This window comes from Athene cunicularia (assembly GCF_003259725.1).
Source record: "Athene cunicularia isolate RWA chromosome Z unlocalized genomic scaffold, athCun1 chrZ_part1, whole genome shotgun sequence".
Classification (NCBI taxonomy): Eukaryota; Metazoa; Chordata; class Aves; order Strigiformes; family Strigidae; genus Athene; species Athene cunicularia.
In genome coordinates this window covers 16782237-16800800 of record NW_020799142.1, presented here as the reverse complement: position 1 = coordinate 16800800, position 18564 = coordinate 16782237, and the positions used below count along the sequence as shown (strand labels likewise).

The window sequence follows — 18564 nt, the reverse complement described above, 5'->3', positions numbered from 1 at the left end:
GACGAGAATGTGTTTCTAGTTTCCAATAACAGAAAAAACCCAGTGAATAAGCAATATGACAGTTACTTGGAAAGAAAGCCTAATAATGAGGAAAATGAAACTACAATGAATGACAGTCCAACTGGATATGAAAAAAATGGAGTTGCTAGCTAGTAGCTTTAGTATGGCTTATGACCTATTCAAGTACCAGCATGTACTTAAGGCACAGGTGAGGCTCAACTCACCTAACCCTTTTTTTATTTTTGAAATAAACTCATTTCTGCTTGAACTGATTTCTGTAAGTCTCTGTACACTCAATTAGGTTAAAGTATCTTCACACTGTAAAAATCTAAACTTGCACTGCTCAAGTGTGTCTATCTTTGTGCCTTTATTTTTTTCTTTCTTCTGAAGTTATTAGTTGCTCACTTCTTGCACTAAACTCATTAGACCAATCTACAATTTTTAAACTGACTTGCAAGCAGCCATAACTGTCTTACTCAAAATTAAGTGAAATGAAAGTGAAGAGCAAATTATATTCAAGAACATTCATTCTTATTTGGAAAGATCAAATTGTCAAATCTGCCTTATAAAGCTTTCAAGCTTTCATCCAAAGTTTCACAGGTGTTTTCTACAGAAACAGTCATAAGTGAAATCTCACTAATTTTTATATCCTCTAACAGATTGTGGAAGTGTGGATGACATGCAAATTAGTGAGATTTCACTTATGACTGTTTCTGTAGAAAACACCTGTGAAACTTTGGATGAAAGCTTGAAAGCTTTATAAGGCAGATTTGACAATTTGATCTTTCCAAATAAGAATGAATGTTCTTGAATATAATTTGCTCTTCACTTTCATTTCACTTAATTTTGAGTAAGACAGTTATGGCTGCTTGCAAGTCAGTTTAAAAATTGTAGATTGGTCTAATGAGTTTAGTGCAAGAAGTGAGCAACTAATAACTTCAGAAGAAAGAAAAAAATAAAGGCACAAAGATAGACACACTTGAGCAGTGCAAGTTTAGATTTTTACAGTGTGAAGATACTTTAACCTAATTGAGTGTACAGAGACTTACAGAAATCAGTTCAAGCAGAAATGAGTTTATTTCAAAAATAAAAAAAGGGTTAGGTGAGTTGAGCCTCACCTGTGCCTTAAGTACATGCTGGTACTTGAATAGGTCATAAGCCATACTAAAGCTACTAGCTAGCAACTCCATTTTTTTCATATCCAGTTGGACTGTCATTCATTGTAGTTTCATTTTCCTCATTATTAGGCTTTCTTTCCAAGTAACTGTCATATTGCTTATTCACTGGGTTTTTTCTGTTATTGGAAACTAGAAACACATTCTCGTCTTCTACTGCTGCTTTCTAGATTGATATACTTCTGTCTGAATGTTCATACAAAAAAACCCACTCAAGTTATTTGAATTTCTTTTTCATTTAATAGTTCTGAATCTCTTGTTCATATTTATATGTTTTCTGGAGGTGAATGTACCTGTTCTTTTTTCTTTACTGTGCCCTCCTTGATTAGAATTACTTATGCAGAAAGTGAAAATTGGATTTTAAAAGAAGCTGAAATATAGAATAAGTTACTTAAATGTGAAGCCTGAATTTGGTAACAGCTTTGGGACGCTTGGTATTTTTTTTAGAAAAACAAATTGATCCTATGGATACTTCCGTATGATTTGAGAAGCATTTGTAATGTGAAGGCAGGGAATGGAACAATACAGAACATCAGTCACTGGTGGTCTTTCACATTCAGAAATATAATGCCCTCATTTTCTGAAGCTGGTAGAGGGAACAAATTAACAGAAAAAAACGTTTATCAGCCAGTTTGCTCAAAGTGATGTGGTTTATTTTGACTTTTTTAGATTGAATGCACAATACTAAGCATTGTTTGCATTATTAATTTGAAGTTGAAAGTCGTTAAGAATCTTCTGAGAATAATAATGCCAAAATCTTACTTTTATCAAAATACATAACTTGCTTGAGGTGCTTTTTGTTAAATGTTTTTCAAGGGAGACTAGCTGGCTTTTATCTACCAATTTGAAAATCAATAAGGTTTTTAAATGTCATTTTAATGGACCACAACCTGCTGCTGCATAAAGAAATTATAAGATGGTTTTGAACAGAAATGCAAGATTCAGTCAACGATAGTTTAACATTCCCTTAGACCACTGAAAGTGAATTGGAAAAGCTCCAGGTACCAGATTAAGACAGACTTGAAAGCACAAATTCACTTAGTGCCTTTCTTATTTTAGAGCATCCTGGTGTTCAAAAGCACTGGACAATCTCCTTGAGAAACTGGTAATAAATTGAAGTAAAAACTTGCTGCAAGAATATATACGTTAGTTTCAGAAATTCGTGTTAAAACTTCAGTGCAGAAAGAGTATCTCAATTGGTGAATTTACTGCAATGAAGTGACTGAGGAACTCTCCTCTATGTTAGTCCCAAAGTCAAATGGCAACACTCGCAAATGATCAGGACTTTGGACCTTTTGTAAGGGAAAATGGTTTCTCAGCCCGTGACAAAACTTGTAGTCTGTGTGGTAGGGATTTGTGTCTAACAGTGGGATGTGAAGAGGAAAAGAGGCAGGTCTTGGCTTTACTGAAACTCTGGAGCTGATTCAGCATTGTCATTTATGGCCTATTCTTCTGGGTTTGCCTTTGTATGCATGTTTCAATTATTTTCCATCTGTTGTTCTTCACTGCACTAAACAGCAGGTTGAAAGTTAAGAAAAAATATTTCTGTAATTAGGTTCTGTACTAGATTTTAGGAGGTGGGTTTCTGATTTTGTCTTTTTTCCTGAAAGTACAGACACCCAAGGAATGCTAATTTAAATAGAGCTGTTCATATAGGTGCAAGATTATATAGATGCTTACAAACATAAGATAAAAAATAAAGCACATTCTTCCTTATTTACACCCATGTCTAGATTGTTAAAACGCCCTTAAACTTATGAAATGTATTTGAATAGAGTTTAGTATCAAGGAGGTCCTGCAAAACACTTAGTTTTATTTATGTTCTGGGATATTTTATGAAGGTTTCAAAATTGGTGAAATTCCAGAATTATGCAGTTTGATTTCATTGCAGATGCACAAATCTTAACCTGCAGATTGGTTTGCAATTTTCCATCAGATAACCATTTACATTGTATTCCATAAGTGAGTTAGAAAGGTGTCCTTGGTAGACTGGCATAAAAACACCATGCAGGATTTGCTATGAAGTGAGAAATCTGGAAGCTACTTTTAAAGAGTCATGGTTTATAAAAGTGGGAAACAAATATAGAAGTTATAATTTAAACTTATTTCACAGATTCAATCTAGCATTTACTCCTTTAATCTTTGAAAAGCTTCATTCCAAATGAAAGAAGAAAAAATTGAAGCAGATCTGTTTTACTCCTAGACAGTAACATAGTCAATGTCAGTTGGGAAAATTTTGGACCCAGCAGGAGTAATGATGCCTTTCAGGTCTGCCATATAGTTTGGTTTCACAAGTGAAATATTGCTGAGTAGTGGAGTTCCAGCTCACAGAAACGAGGAATAGTGTAATAATTATAATAGTATGGCATAATTGCCTATATCAGGAATTACTTCACAAAAATGTCTAAATAGTATCAAAAGATCATCGTCCTGTCTGATTTTTCAGCGCTTCCTGGAAAAACAGTGTTTCAGTCTCCTTCTGTCTCAATTTCATTGCCTATTAATTAGCAAGGAGTTTACCAGCAAACTTGGGCACTTAAGCTGGCACAAGTAACACTTGTGAGATACTTCAATATGTGGAATAAAGTGCAAGGAAAGAATATATAAGTTGGGTTTGTTTTTTTTTTTTTTTTGAAGTGTGGGGAGGATATAGATATTGGAGTGATTTAACTTTCTCTGATACCATTTCAAGATTTTTTTTGTTTGCATTTTTTTTCTTGCAAATTTAGTGTTGTTTGCTTGCTTAGATAAATCACTGATTTGTGGGGCTGCCTTTAATACCAGCATTTCTCTAATTTCATTTGATTTGATGGCAAGTTAACAGTATGGTTCAGTATATTTTGCACTAGAAGCCTTGCTTTTAATGATCAATTTGTGACGTACTGAAGGGGTATACAGTGGAATGTCATCTTGTTGGCTTATACTTGTACTAACTGGTGAATATATGAACCCAGAAAAAGATTCAGACAAGGATAACACTTCCTTCCCCATGCTGACCCCCTACCCCTACAGACATTAGTGGCACTTGTCATCATCATAAGTTAGATATAGACATTTTTGCTTACTGTTCTGATACATTTGCATTCTACTGTCCTTCATAAGGGAGAAAAACTACAGCTATTTTGAGTGTAGTCAGTCAAGTCAGTTATGAGTAAACTCAAAACTCCAGATAATTAACTTGTTTCACACCTATCATAATTTGTTGGCAACACTTCTGTGCATGGGCTAGATCTCATGCTCTGCTTTCTTCCGAGTTAAAACATTACTTCTAATGCTGCTACGTAGATGTGAACACCTCTCTCTGCTTATTTGTTCCTGGACTAAAGAGAGAGTATGGTATACTGTCTCTATGCATAAGAGATATCCATATCCTATGGATATGTAGGTAGTTTATCTACCGGTGTTCTAACGCACTGTGAAACTGGAGCTGTTAAGTTGCAAATGGAACAGCTATCTGCTACTTACATAGTAACAGCTCCCCATTAGCTAACTTTTTTTTTACTGTACCGCTTTCAACTAGATATATTGTATGTGGATGACACAATAATGTTTTGCTGTAAAGACAATTTTGTGAGAGAAATATTTGCATTTTGTAAACTGTAAAACATAACCCTCCCTTAGAAAAGGCAGATTCCTGGATGAACTTTTAAAAATACTGTTGTAAAAATCTTTGGAGATAAATTGCAGGTAATAAGTGCCTTGTACTTTTTTTAGCTTACCTCATGCAGCTGAATCTGTAGTGGATGGTGAGTTTGCTGTGAAGTTAATGCAAAGTAACCAAATGGTCCCAGTGAGTGTATTTTCCAGTGCAAGGAAACAAAGTTTTGATCTCTAGCAAAATGCTTCATGTTGTGTTCTTAACAACGCTGCCATAAATTGTTTATTATCTAAACAAGTTGTCTAAGGAGAAGCTGAATTGTGACTGATCACATACTGTAGTAAAATTCAGCTGTGCACTGATTATAACTATCAAGTTTATTTAACTATTATGTACTTCAAATTGAATCAACTGTGTTCTGTGCTATTCATGACAATTCAGTCCAAAAGTCACGTAAGATTGTCACACACACATTTCCCTTTTTATAATTGTTTCAACAAACAGCTGTATTCCTACATTGTCCAACCATTTTGGTTTTTTGAATGTAATGATCCGTAGAAAAGGAATTGCTTCATAAAATGTGCTCAGATGTTAGAACAGCACTTGAAAATAACTTACTTTTTTCCAGATTTCTTACTCCCATGAGCTGAGTTTCACGGATTTTTGTATGCCGCGAGAGGAAAGAGAAGGGATTTTTTTTTCTTAGCCAGATAAGAGAAACTGAAAGCATGCATCTGACTTCTGCAGAATGTTTTATTTCATTCCCCACTTCTGCAAGGAAAGAAGTCCTTATGAAGCTGCCTTTAACTTCCATTAGTAACTATCTTTGTCTTCATGCCATCTGTGTTATGGCAAATACAACTTTAATGTGTGTATTGAAATTTGTGTCCTTTTTGTATTTATGTTTCTGAGAGAGCATGAGAATGTGTCTTTCTTGACTGATGTCTGGTCTTGTTCTGTTTGAGCCTTGGGAAGAAATTGCCTTGTTGATGCCTTCAGGAATTTGAGGGTTTTTTTGTTTCTGTATCTTTAATTCTGCTGCCAGCTTTACCTCATAGCTGAGGTACCATTTTCAGCATGCTAATGAAACACTATCAACATATAGATACAATAATCTGTTCCTGTCTGCTTGTTAAATGTTGAAAAAGTGACAGTCGTTTTGATAGTTTTGCAAAGCAGGAAATTACAGACTTCTTAGGCTTTGTGAGAAACTTCAATGCCTGGAGCTGCAAGAACTGCTGAGATCCCTAAGAACATGTTCCAAGATAGGAACACAGTGTTTATGTTTTAACTTTGCTGTTTGTTAGGAAACTGATTTAATTGAACACTGGTTTGGGTTTTTTGATAGTTTGTAGGAATTGATAGTCATCATTGATAATCATCTTCTGATTTGTTGACTTACAAATAGTTTTTTTAACAAGCCATGGTGCAATCAGATGGTATTTCTAAGAATTCACTGCTGATATAGTTACCTCAGAGAAAGCCTTTGTGAAATGGAACTTGTCTGCCTTCCTCTCTTCTGGGCTGTATGTGACTTATAACACTGACAGATCTGTTTGCTGAATGTCTGCTTGCATGACTAGCTTCTTTTAAAGTTTTAACATAAACTGTAATTGTTCAGTTCTTCCTTCTTCCCTTCCCAAATGGTCAAGATTGGATTTGGGATTTTCTGTCTGCAGTTTGATTTGAGTGAAACTCATTGAATACATAAAGCATTTTATGGCAGTATCAAATGTCCTAACCTTAATTATTATTTCTTTGCTGCCTCATCCATCTCTTTCCCTAAAAGAGAAAGTTTTATGGAAAGCTAAAATAGTAGATTACATATATTGCTAGAAAGTGCTATCTGTCTAACTCATGGTAATATATATTGGCATCTGTAATTCTCCACATTGGGAGAATTATTTGGGTTTTGTAGTTTAAATGTAGTTGTAAATAATGACATTTTTGATGTAAGATTTTCTTAATATTGTAACTCTGGGATTTCTTATATCAGTCTTGTGTATTGATGCTGATAATCTGACATGTAATGAAGGATATCCAATGTCTTCTACCTAGAGAAGTCAAAGATCTTCTTAAGATAAACTTACTTAGATTGAAAATAAGGAAAGCAAAGTCTGTACTTTGTGAACTAATTAGTTTTCTCAATACTGGGGAGAGTACCCAGGTACCCTCCTCCTTTTTGACTTATCTACAGGAGCAGATTTGATGATTACAACTTCTTAAAACTTGCCTCAGGATTTTAAAAGAAAGGGGGGACCTCAAGGCATATGTGTGTGTGTCTATGGGATTTTTGTTTTAAATTACTGTATTCTCATGCCTTTCATTTTTCTATTTTCTAACAGCGGGTTTTGTTCCCTGACCTACGTTTGTACTCAAAGGTGGCATATACATTGTAATAAACAATGTGCAATTACCTCTAACATGTATCTAACACAACTTTCTGTACTACAGTTAATTTCAGCTGTCATCTTGCCTTTTCTTTTTTAGTATTGTGGTGTGCCGAGTAAACATTTTTTTTCTTTTTCCTTGAGGTCAGCTCAACTTTTAAACATCTCAGGTCATTTCATGTGACATGCCTTTAGTTTCTAGAGTGCGTTCTACATATAAACCAGAAGGTGCGGATCATAACCCCTGCTGTCTTGCTGAGTAAATTCTGGTTGAAGGAGAACAAAGTTCAGATTTTGGGGGCTCTAGTTCCTACTTCTGCAGTTTCATTTTAATAATAAATCTTTCTTCATCCTGTGAAATTGTAGTCTTCAGTGTGGTTAATTTCATTGCTGCATGTGGGAGATATTCTCTACTGGAATAAATCTGTATCACAGTGTATGTGTACTGTGAAAATGAAAGACCTTGCTATTATGCCTTAAAGGATTGACTGAAGCTTGCTTGTTCATCAGAAATGCCATCCTGTCTGTTTTTCTGGAAAATTGTTGCAGGACCATGTAATGAATTGGACTGGAGATCAAATAAAGTGCAACAATTTTACATTTTCTTCTGTCCAAGTTTCAAAATGTGTGGTATTTTTCGTGTGGGTTTTTAAGTCTGATGCACATCAGTAAGGAGTAACAGAAATGAATAATCGAGGTGGAGAGTAGGAACTCCTCAAACTGACATTGCTGCTGGTATATGGAACTGTTTCAACAGGTTACCTACCCAAGTTAGGATGGCTTCTGGCCCCTCCTTCCTCGATAGTGGCATATATAACTGTTTATTCAGAGCCTAGGTATTTAAATTACCTAATGTGCTTCTAGGCTTGTTACTAATCTAGTTCTAATGTTCGTACTTGATCTAAGAGTATTTTAGCAGCAAATTCAAGATTCTTCTTGCATATAAATGTTTTATGGACTCTTTGGTGTGTGTTTATTATTATTTAAATACTGAATGTATTTTTTCACACTTAAAACCATCTTAAACACTTAAGTTTCAGAAAGATTATGGCTGAGATCTAGATCCATAACCAAACTGAAAGACTTAATGTACCCACAGTAGCAGTACCTTGGCTTTTCTTTAATGGAAATGGAATGGCAGATGGGGGAGTAATAAGTGAAATTTGGATGTCTTGCTTAAGTGAGTTTGCTTTCAGATGAATACTCTGAAAAACTGGGTTAACTTTTTTTCTTTTCATTTCTCAGAAATTTTTGAAAGCTGCTTAGTAAAGTAACAAAAAACTTGCAGTTCTTACTCTTTTTTTGGTGTTGTCCCATGGAATACATTTTCAGTAATCTCTATGAATCTACAGTTTTAATAATGTTCTCTATGACTTTCAGTTTGATAGCATTCCCTGAGATTCAGTTCAGATTTTTTTAAAGACTACATTATAATGCTAAAATATCTCTGTCACATACTGCTAGTAGATTGGAAGGTTTTAGATTCTGTTGCAGTCTGCTGCAAGCTGATTTATGTTGAAAAAAAATTCAGTACTTTTGATTTTTCCTGTTTTATGATCTAGTTCAACTCTGGCCTATAGAGTAGACTTTACCTGTCCAATTTCCCTTTTGTTGTATGAATAAATCCTTTAGTTAGAATAATGAAAAATTGACAGCTTTACTTGAGTTTTAGGGGGTTTTGAGTTAAAATGAAACATTTCTATTTAATTTTGTATTTTCCAATGAGCTAACAAGGGAAAATGTTGCATCTTGTGTTTAAGCATGATAGGTTTTAAAAGATTAATTACACTGTGTTTTTTCTTAATAGCCTAACATTAATATTTCTTAATAAATTGAACTTCAGGAAGTTGAATTTAAAAATTGCCATCAGGAAGTATTATTTTGGACTAAAAACTGCATAGAAAACAAACCTTTAAATTGAGGGCTCAGTTTGAAATCTGTTGCTTTCATATAATAGCTAGCTCTGTGCTGACAGCGTATCATCTCTAACCGTGCCCCTTCCTGAAAAGGGGGGGAGCACAGCAGTCTTCATGAGTCTAAATGCCTGTCGAACATTGCTGTAACTGCATTTTCTCATTAATACTTGAACTGAATTTAAGGATGGCATTTTACAGTAGCAGGGACTCCTAGTCTAACTGCCTGTTTGCATATTCCACCCACTTCTGAATTTTGTTATAGTGGTTTCACTGAGTGTTAGGTGGTAAGTTGAAAACCAGTCTTCTCTGAGACAAGGGCTGCAATTTTGTTCTATCCCTCTAGAGCAGGTAAGCATGGCTGTAAGCAAGGTGACATTTTCCTACCTTTTGTTGTTAGTGTTGATAGTGAATTAATTGCATTGAAACTGTCTGAAATCCAACACTGTTGGGGGACAGCATCCAAGCTTAATATGTAGGCAGAGACAGGTAATAGGTAAACACTTCAGTGCCTTGAAGCAACATTTGTGTTAAAGCTTCCTTGTAGGAAAAGATACATGCTTGCAGCAGAGTCAAAAGGAAGATAGAACAAATTCGGAAACTTGACAGAGCTACGGAAATACTGTTGTGTAGCAGGCGCTCTGCTTAACGTGTGTTTAAAGTGTTGAATGTTTTGGCAGCACCAAAATTTAAGATAAAGTACAGTCATTTTATGATCCCTCCATAAATGAGGTGCTCATACAAGGGACTGACACAGTTTATGTGCTTCTCCCATATAGCTTTAACTTGCTCTACAAGATCTTTCTTAAAAAAAAAAAAAAAAATCAAGAACAGTGCTAACATATGTGAAACTGAAAATCTAAAGCTCTGATACTTATTCACTTTAAAAAAACAAAAGCATACAGGGATAAGTTGAATAAAATCTCTGCTATTCAGGACTGGTTTCTACTGAGCTGTTTTAAATCAAATGCAAAGATGTTTTCCATTCCACAGTTGCCTGAATAATTATTGTATTTGTTAATCAGGTGGTGATGGTAGTGATAACTAGGAATTCGAGGAATATAAGTGAAATACTTGTAATTTGGCTTTTGCTTATTTGAAATTATTTTAGTGTGGTAACACTCAGGCATTTTATTTTTCAGGGAGGGATGCTGAGAAATGTAGAAAAATAATAGTTGGGATAAGGAAGTGCTTTCAGTCTATTATGTTGTTGGCAGTGGACTTCTATACTAAAGATTTCAAGGGTTAAATATAAATGAATGAAATGTAGCCACATCAGTTATACTATTAGTCTCCAAGTCTGCTTAGTGATGGAAAACACCTTAAAAAAAAAAAGTGAATGTTGATATTTGACTCTGTTGTTTTTATGTTCTAGGACAGGCACTCCTGAACCAAACACAATCATTTGGGCTATGTGTGAGAGCAGTTTAAAAATCTGAATGTACACTTGTGTGTTAATGTGTTGGTTTTTTTTCTTTGAAGCCATGGACTTCTGCAGAAATGGTTAATAACCACTTCCTATCTATACCTTTCAGTCCCCTTTAGCATGGATGAACTGCATGGCAATTTTTAACCAAATTTTTCTCAGTTGCTGGTTCATGGCTTAATCTTTCTTGCAGTTCTGCTTTAACTATTTAATTGAAAAGCTTGGGTGGGCTTCAGGCTTGTTCTGTGAGCTACCTGGAAGATAGTCTGAGTAGTTGTATGTTATGTGATTAAAGAAAACTTTGTCACTGATCTTAACTGGTCTGAAATGGTAATTAATACCTTCACTGGTCAGCAAAATACAGGAAATCAGCACCTATTAGCTTGAATGCTGACAGTCAGTTTCTGATGAAGTAAGAAGTTCAGATGGTTTAAAAATAGTTTAAAAGAAGGATCTGACATTGTGCACTTCTAAAGCATTAAATACTCTATTTCATCTCTGATTGTCCATATCAAATATTTAAACCAAGGCCCAAAGAAATCCAGACTTTAAGTGCATCATTATAATTCCATTCCTTAAGTTTCCTTTTTAAGGGAATCTAATATGTGTGTGAGCAAGAGATATCTTTGTCATTGAAAACATGCCGCCTCTACCTGAAGTATACATATATCTCTGTATTCCCGCACTCCAGATATTTACAGATATGCTTAGCATGCATCCAACCAAAAATACCTCTGCTGCTTATCTCATCAATGATGCTGTCGAATACAGTTCTCTCAATAAGCAAGTGAATGTTTTTTTTTAAGTCATACTTACTTTGTAGCTTCAGCAACTACTTCTTCTGAGTCAATGGTTGTTTCTTTTTTGTGCCATGTGGGTTAGGATAAATGAAAAAGCTTTCTTACAGGTCACTTTAATGTGATACCTATCCATGGCAATAAAGAAGACTATTTGAGTGGTGCTGTTGATATTTTTGAAATAAGTGGTTTTGAGATTTTTGAGTTTTAATTGTTTTCATAGTTTTTTTGAACTCCCTTATAGTCCTACAAAACTTGTGTACCATGATTGCCTGTGCTTATTCCTGTTTATCAATTTCATGGTTTTCACAACTTTTTTCCTCCTTCCGTGAATCTTTTGGATCAAGAAAAAGATTACATTGGTAAATTTAACTCTGATTTTGCTTAGCAATAGTATATGAAAGTTTGAGTTACTTTTGTAAATCCTTCCCAGCCTGGGAGGGAGTGACTAAACTGCAACTTGATTGCAAAGCCTTTCTGATCAAATTCTATTCACATGGAACATTGTGTCCTTCCTCAAATCACTGGTGACAAGCTGGAGCTCCTGTAAAGTGATGCATCTCTGGTGTTATACTTTCACACTGCTGTGTGAATGTGTCTGCAATTTTTATGTCAATTTTTAAGCAAATACTGAAGATAACCCCTTCTCCTTTATCCAGACCCTTCTCAAAGGTATGTGAGCTCACTTTCACAGTATGTGATTTGTAATTAATGTCAATAATTACATTTCTGAAGTAGTATATATTACTATAAATTAAAGACAAGTACCTTGTTACAAGTAAGATATGAATGCAGCAAAGTTTTAAAATAAAATCTCAGTAAGGAATACACTGAGGGTGATAAGATAAAAAGGTGTATTTTTGCTAAGGAGTAGTCAACGTACTTGCTGTCCTGTAATTAGCTTCCTTGCTTTGTTATCATAGATCTATTTGGTTATTAGGGATTTTTTTATTGCTTGCTAACTGAATTGAATTTTTTTTTTTAAGTTACCTCATTAACACTCCCCTCCTCATCAGATAAGATTCTGGCACTTATTTTCTCTTTATATATGGATTTTAAAGAAGCCAAAATAGCAGTTACTGAAACTATAACCATTTTTAGCCATATGCTTGCAGAAGTTTTGAATGCCTTTTCCTGTCTGTTTTTTCTTATGCTATATTGTTGTTATCTTACAAAAATAAACATTTGTAATAGTAGCTCCATTGTTAAAGTGGGTGTAGTTACTGTATACTTGACCTGTGGCTAGATTAGTTGACAGATACCATCATAAGGTGGTCTCCTCACTGCACAGGAAGACAGTGAGTGCTCTCCCTGCACAGCACAGAGCACTCCGTATATGTGCAATGGCATTATATGTGTGAGAGTTGAGGAGCTGAAGAGCCTAAGTTTGGGTCTTCATGGTGAGAGCCAGTTCACCTGTGTTCTGCTGATAGAAAGTATGCTCTCCACTGTAAATCTACTGTCAGTGGGTAAAGGGGTCTAATACATTGCTATAGGGCTGTATTCCTTCACCTAGCAGTTACTCAAAACAGGCTTGCAAGGAATTTTTTACTTCTTCACTCCAGGGAAGCTTTTTATGCCAGAGCTAGAGATGTTTAGTCCTCTTGCCTTTTGTGCGCAAAATTCGGCATATGCGTGAGTCTTTGCAGGACAGGAACATTTGAATGGGTCTCTTGAGTGTCAGTGAGCAAGATGGCTATCTCTTTAGCAAGGTTTAGTGCTTATTTAGTACAGCTTATTATTCCTGTATCATAAGAAATCATATTAATGATATTAATTCCCAGTGTAACTCATTGATAAATATATGGACAAGAAATATGAAAAGAAAAAACCCCAGAATAACAAAGTTAAGCACAAGCTTAAAAAGACTAGTACCAAATAACAAAAGACACAGATAAGATCCATAAAATAAAAAAAAACAAGTTGGGATCATTAGCATACGAGGGTCCTGCTTCATGACTTCTAAATGCTACTTCAGTACAACCAGCAGATGACAGTAATAATTTGTTATAATTGTCAGCAGCGTACACCAAGAAACAAGTATAAACCTGGTGAGAAATAATGATTTTTATCACGGAAACATGACTGTCAAATCATTCTTCAGAAAAGAACAAGACCAAACCTGTTAAACGTCTTTCTGGGTCTCTGGTCTCCTGTAAAACCAGAAATTATTGGAGTTTATAACTTTCTGAATTTAGCTTTAAATCCTTTAAAGACTTACTGTTTTGAAAAGAGCAAGTTTGGTTCTCCATTTGCCTTACGTGACATTTACTGCCTAAACAGTCATTAAGGCTTTAAAATTTTAGAGTATGTTTCTTTGCTAAAAATAACATGTTTGTATGCCTTTAATTTATTATTTGGTTTCTTATATTGTTTATTTTTATGATCATCCTTTGCTGAGAACACTTTAAAATTCTCTTTCCAGCAGCAATCTTGGAACATTTGGTATTTGCTGGTAATTCTGCCATTTTGAACCATGCCAGAATGGTCTAAATTCCTTTTCTTGTTTCTAACTCCTCCAGAAATTATTTAATAGTTGTAGCTTTTGAAATTCAACATAGCTCATCCTGTCCAAGTTACTTGTTTGTATGTTATCTTATTTCCACCATTCTAATTGGAGGTGGAGAAAGTAGTATGCATGGTTTTATTGGCTTATCCCTATTAAACTGATTTAAAGTACAGAATTTTTTTGTATAAACTATCTGATGTTCTTCTCTGGTGATAGTGGAATTAAATTGTCTGAGAAACTTTATCACATGTATTATGCGTAGAGACAGTTTACTCTCTGACAGTCATCCAATTCATCTTTAAAAGTAGACAGACACTTAATTCCAAATAGTATGAATGTTGTCATATGCCAAATACATGGACATAAAAAATAATCTGCAATGATAACTTTGGTTTAGGACTTATATTTTGAGTTTTACACTTCTAATTCCTTCTCTGTTAATGGCTTCAGACTTATACATCATCAAGAACCACTTCTGTTCTGACCTGATGCTTTCTACATTTTAGCCAATTGCATTTCACCTAATACTTCTTTTTTTGGGGGTATGACAGGCCCCAAAATCTGAATCCAAAGTTCAGTTTGGTGCCTAAGATTAAACTGCATACTACAAGTGAATAATTTGATTCTATTAAAAGTGGAGTTGACTTAGGTGATATGACCAAGTAAAACCTTGGGTTTATATTTCAGCAAGAGATAAAGGGCTCTGGTGGTCTAATCTGAGGGGAAGAAAAATTCTTTAACACCTGTGCTTGAGATCCTATAACCTGTTGCAGATGACCTAATCACATAGTTGACTGTCAGTGAGCACTCATTCCAGTCTTTTTCTTTTTAATGACTTTACTGCTGTTCTTAGAGTAAGACCCAGTAGCATGTTGCACCAAGGATGAGGACAGGACTTGTGTATTCAGTTGCTGTAACATGAACTGGGCTCACTGGATTCTGTTCTCTGTGATACTGAAATTTCTTATACAGTAAGAAATTTAGTAATCTTTGTGTAAGCTGAATTATTACACTTCAGCTATATTAGTCCAAACACATAAAATCATGAACATAATTTAAACTGCAAAATTATTAGTAGCTTTGGGTCTCATTTATCAATATAAGCTATCTACTTCCTGTAGTTTGTAGAAATTCTGCTCAGTAATGGCATAAACTTTTAGTTTTATAGACATAAAATACCAGATTCTCTCTGCAAGTCGTGTAATATGAAAGTAAAGATTCTGAGACGACATGTAATGTAACTGCTGTTTTCACATCTTGAAAATACCTCAGTGTGTGTATACCTGGATGCATCTCAGTACCACCAGACTAAATAGCAGGAAGGATTGAGAGCCCTAGGAGCTTTTGTAGGACTTATTTCAGGTGTCTGATAGCCTTCTTAGGAAATGTGGAAGAGAAGCTCATTTCATTAGCTTTGTAGCAACATCTGTTGCAAACAGAGGCTGGTATTTCTTGGGTTGTTTGTAGGAGGACTCATTTTTGACAGCTACTGAATACTGCCAAAATCTTAAGTATGGCTAAGTGACATCAGAGCAAGCAGTCCAACCAATGTTTTACATATTTCAAGTAGGTGGATTTGACTTCATAGGAGCTAGAAAATCCAGACGGGTAATTTATCACTGTAACTTCAGACATCCATCTTTGGAGATTTGAGCCTTTATCACTGAAGGGATGATCCTTGGGCCTTCTCACCAGCCTGTGAGATTCTACTGAAGGTGATGGCTCAGTCTGTGGAGCTAGAGCTTTGGTTGTGAATATTGTCTTGTTAGCAGTGAAATTTCCTCTTTAACAAATGCACCCTTTGATATACTAGTTTTCAAGACAGTTACTTGGTAAAATGACACCATTTATGCTTTTTCTGTATTTTTATAACATAAATATATATTTATAACTCATGTTTCAAAGTATACATAGAAGATACAAGCTTATTTGAGGTAAATAGAAGGGTGTTTCCAATGTAGAATGCTTGTTAGTGATTCATCTAACATAAGAAAGTGGCAATCTTTTAATGTGAGTGAAAGGCAAACAGTGGATAATAGAGTACCACTCAATATAATACTCCTTGTGAGCTTCAGTGGGTGGTGTGTTGGCCAAATGAAGAAACCCTATGTTATTCTGAAGGGAAGATGATGTAGGGCTCTTGGAGAAGCTGAGGCAGCTAGAAGGAAGAAATGCTATTTTCTCCCTTTTTGTCAGGTACTCTAATGGAAGAATAGAACTTAGTTTCACACTTCTAAAACATTGGGCTAAAATCCCTGTAACTATTTTAGGAAGCCAGATTAATTAGTCTCTGAAATGGCATGTTCAATGCTGTCTTTAAGTGGCAGCTGCTGCCATTTAGTACCGACTGAGAAAGTTCCTTGTGAAGTTTTTCAGTTTAATTGAATGTGCCATACCTGGTCTTTTGCGTTGTTAGGATGGAGACAAATTGTTAATGATAGATGCCAGCAGTAGTGGATCAGGAGGAGGAGGAATGGGAGACTGGCAGGAGGACAGACCATGTATGCCTTGCTCATCTTGATCTGACTTTTTTACTGATCTTGATACACTTAAAAATACTTAGTGGAAAAAGAGAAACCGTGAGCACAACTGGAGCTGTAAGTGGCAAGAAATTCTCTAAAACACTACCAGCTGGCCTTCTCAATTCGGGGAATGGCTCACTCTTTTGTCCCTGCTCCCCGAACTGCTGCTCCTAGCATGCCTCCAGGCCAGCAGACTAGCTGGTTGAGTCTTGACTTGCAGATAGCTGCGTGCCCATATTCTTAATTGCTTAAGGTCCCCAAAATGAGCTCTGTACATCCCATTTAAACTTGTCCCCAGTATGGATTGTCACCATATATACCATTTGCACTGATCAGAATATACAGTTTCTCCCATGTTTGTTCCTTCTTATTCAGTGCTCTTCCATCAAACCTGGGGCTGCCCTTCTCACAACCTGTTGTTAAATGCATTGATTATTCTGATAGAGCTGCTGTGTGACCAGTTATGTTCATGAATGTTTTCTGTGGTCACCTGTGGTTTGACCACTACTGGTTACCTTTCCTAACTTCAAATTAAAAACAATAATAAATTTACTCAGCAGCTAATAACTTTTTTCCTCCCTATGATTGGGTGTTTGTGGATATAGCAGACAGAGCTTCCCTTTTCTTGGTGCACTGGCTCTTTCCTATTGCAGAACTTGCCTTTTCCCTGTTTTTTCTGCTGCTAATAAAATCTGATACAGTATGACTTGGATAAAGCTGTTTGCCCAAATAAGATAGCAGAGAAACCAAGACATCTAACTGTTTCTAAACACTGAGAAGCATGGGGCTATTAACTGGAGCTATGATTCAGCTTTTGCATACCATTATATGCCTTTTGTAAGAAAAATACCTGCAGAGAATTAGTATCAAATTCACTGAGCTATTCAGAAGTAAATCTTGCTTGTGTATTTCATGATAGCTTGCTAAATGACACCCATACTGCATACCTTGTTCTAAAATATTGAATCACTGATCCATAGAGAACAAGTTGTTAATATAACTATTCAATTACTGTTTGTAAGTCTTCAAAATTAAGACATGGGAACAAAGGACAATGGTTTGCCTTCCCTATTGCACAAAGTGTTGCAGTAGAGTGTTTCCATACAGTACATTAATCTTACTGTGTTTAGTTTTATAGTTCATGAAGCAAGTAATCCAAAGTTAATGCAATTATTAATGTGCAGGCCACTAAGCTTATGCATTAAAAAAACAGTGGTCATCACACTGAGTTTGCTCATTACTTCAGAATTAGAATTCAGAACCATTTCTTGGTAATTTCTTAATTATTAGTACAGGAGCTGATGGCTGGATTAAAACTATTAATGAAAAGAATCTAAAAGATCCTTAATGCTGCCTTTGGGGAAGGGCAAAGTTTAAAAGTTAAAATTTAGCTGGAAAAAGGTCTTGTATCTTTTGCCTGATTCATGTACAGCTGAAACATTTAAGAGCAAAATACTTGCTTTCTGATAAAGCAGAGAGGCAGACTGTTGAGAAATGTTAGACTCCCTGGTCTGAGCTAGCGTGTTCTTTGAAATTTGATTTTCTGGCCTGCTCCTTAGCTTTGTCTCTGCTATTCAAATAAAGCACCACTTGAGTTAAGCACATTGTTAACCTTGACTCATGAATAGGTTTTGCTGTATGAAGATCAGAATGCTCTGAACCCTGCAGAATCAAGTCCTTGGTGGAACACATTCTGGATTTATTATTTTTTCTGTGCCAAGGTACAGTGATATGGTGACTGACAACATAGCCATTGTCATGTAGGAATGCTTCAGCTTGCCTGGAATAGACAAGGGGGTTTGCTTTAGACTAAAGAAAGAATAATAATTTTAAAACCCCTGCAAGTTCAGGGCCATGAAATGAGGATGTCCTGCAGTATGCAGGAGCTTTTTGCAGTCATAGAAAAATATTTTTTCCACAGATCCAACAGTATTACAATATTTAATAAATATTCTAGCCAAGCTTGAGTTAAAATATCAAGTGTTCAGCATTTCAGAAACTGTAAAAATATACACAGGATGTAAATTCTGCAAAAAGATAACCATGGTTTACTAAGCAAAAGCTTTCAGAATCGGTTGGTCTTTCCCACCTGCGTGGAGGAAAAGCACAAGAGTTCTTTGTGCAGGCAAGAGTAGATCGGTTTAGCTGTCACATGAGAGGAAGATAGCTGCTTCTGCTTTTTAGAGAACAAGCACAGATTGTGAAGCCTCTTCTGTTATATTACATTGTTCATG

At 35.5% G+C, this 18564-nt stretch overlaps 1 protein-coding gene across 1 annotated transcript in view; it reads left to right on the top strand.

Annotated features, from left to right (window-relative positions):
• The window catches only part of MAP3K1 (mitogen-activated protein kinase kinase kinase 1), a 60345-nt gene that overhangs the window by 12437 nt on the left and 29344 nt on the right, over positions 1–18564 (top strand). The window lies entirely within an intron of this gene.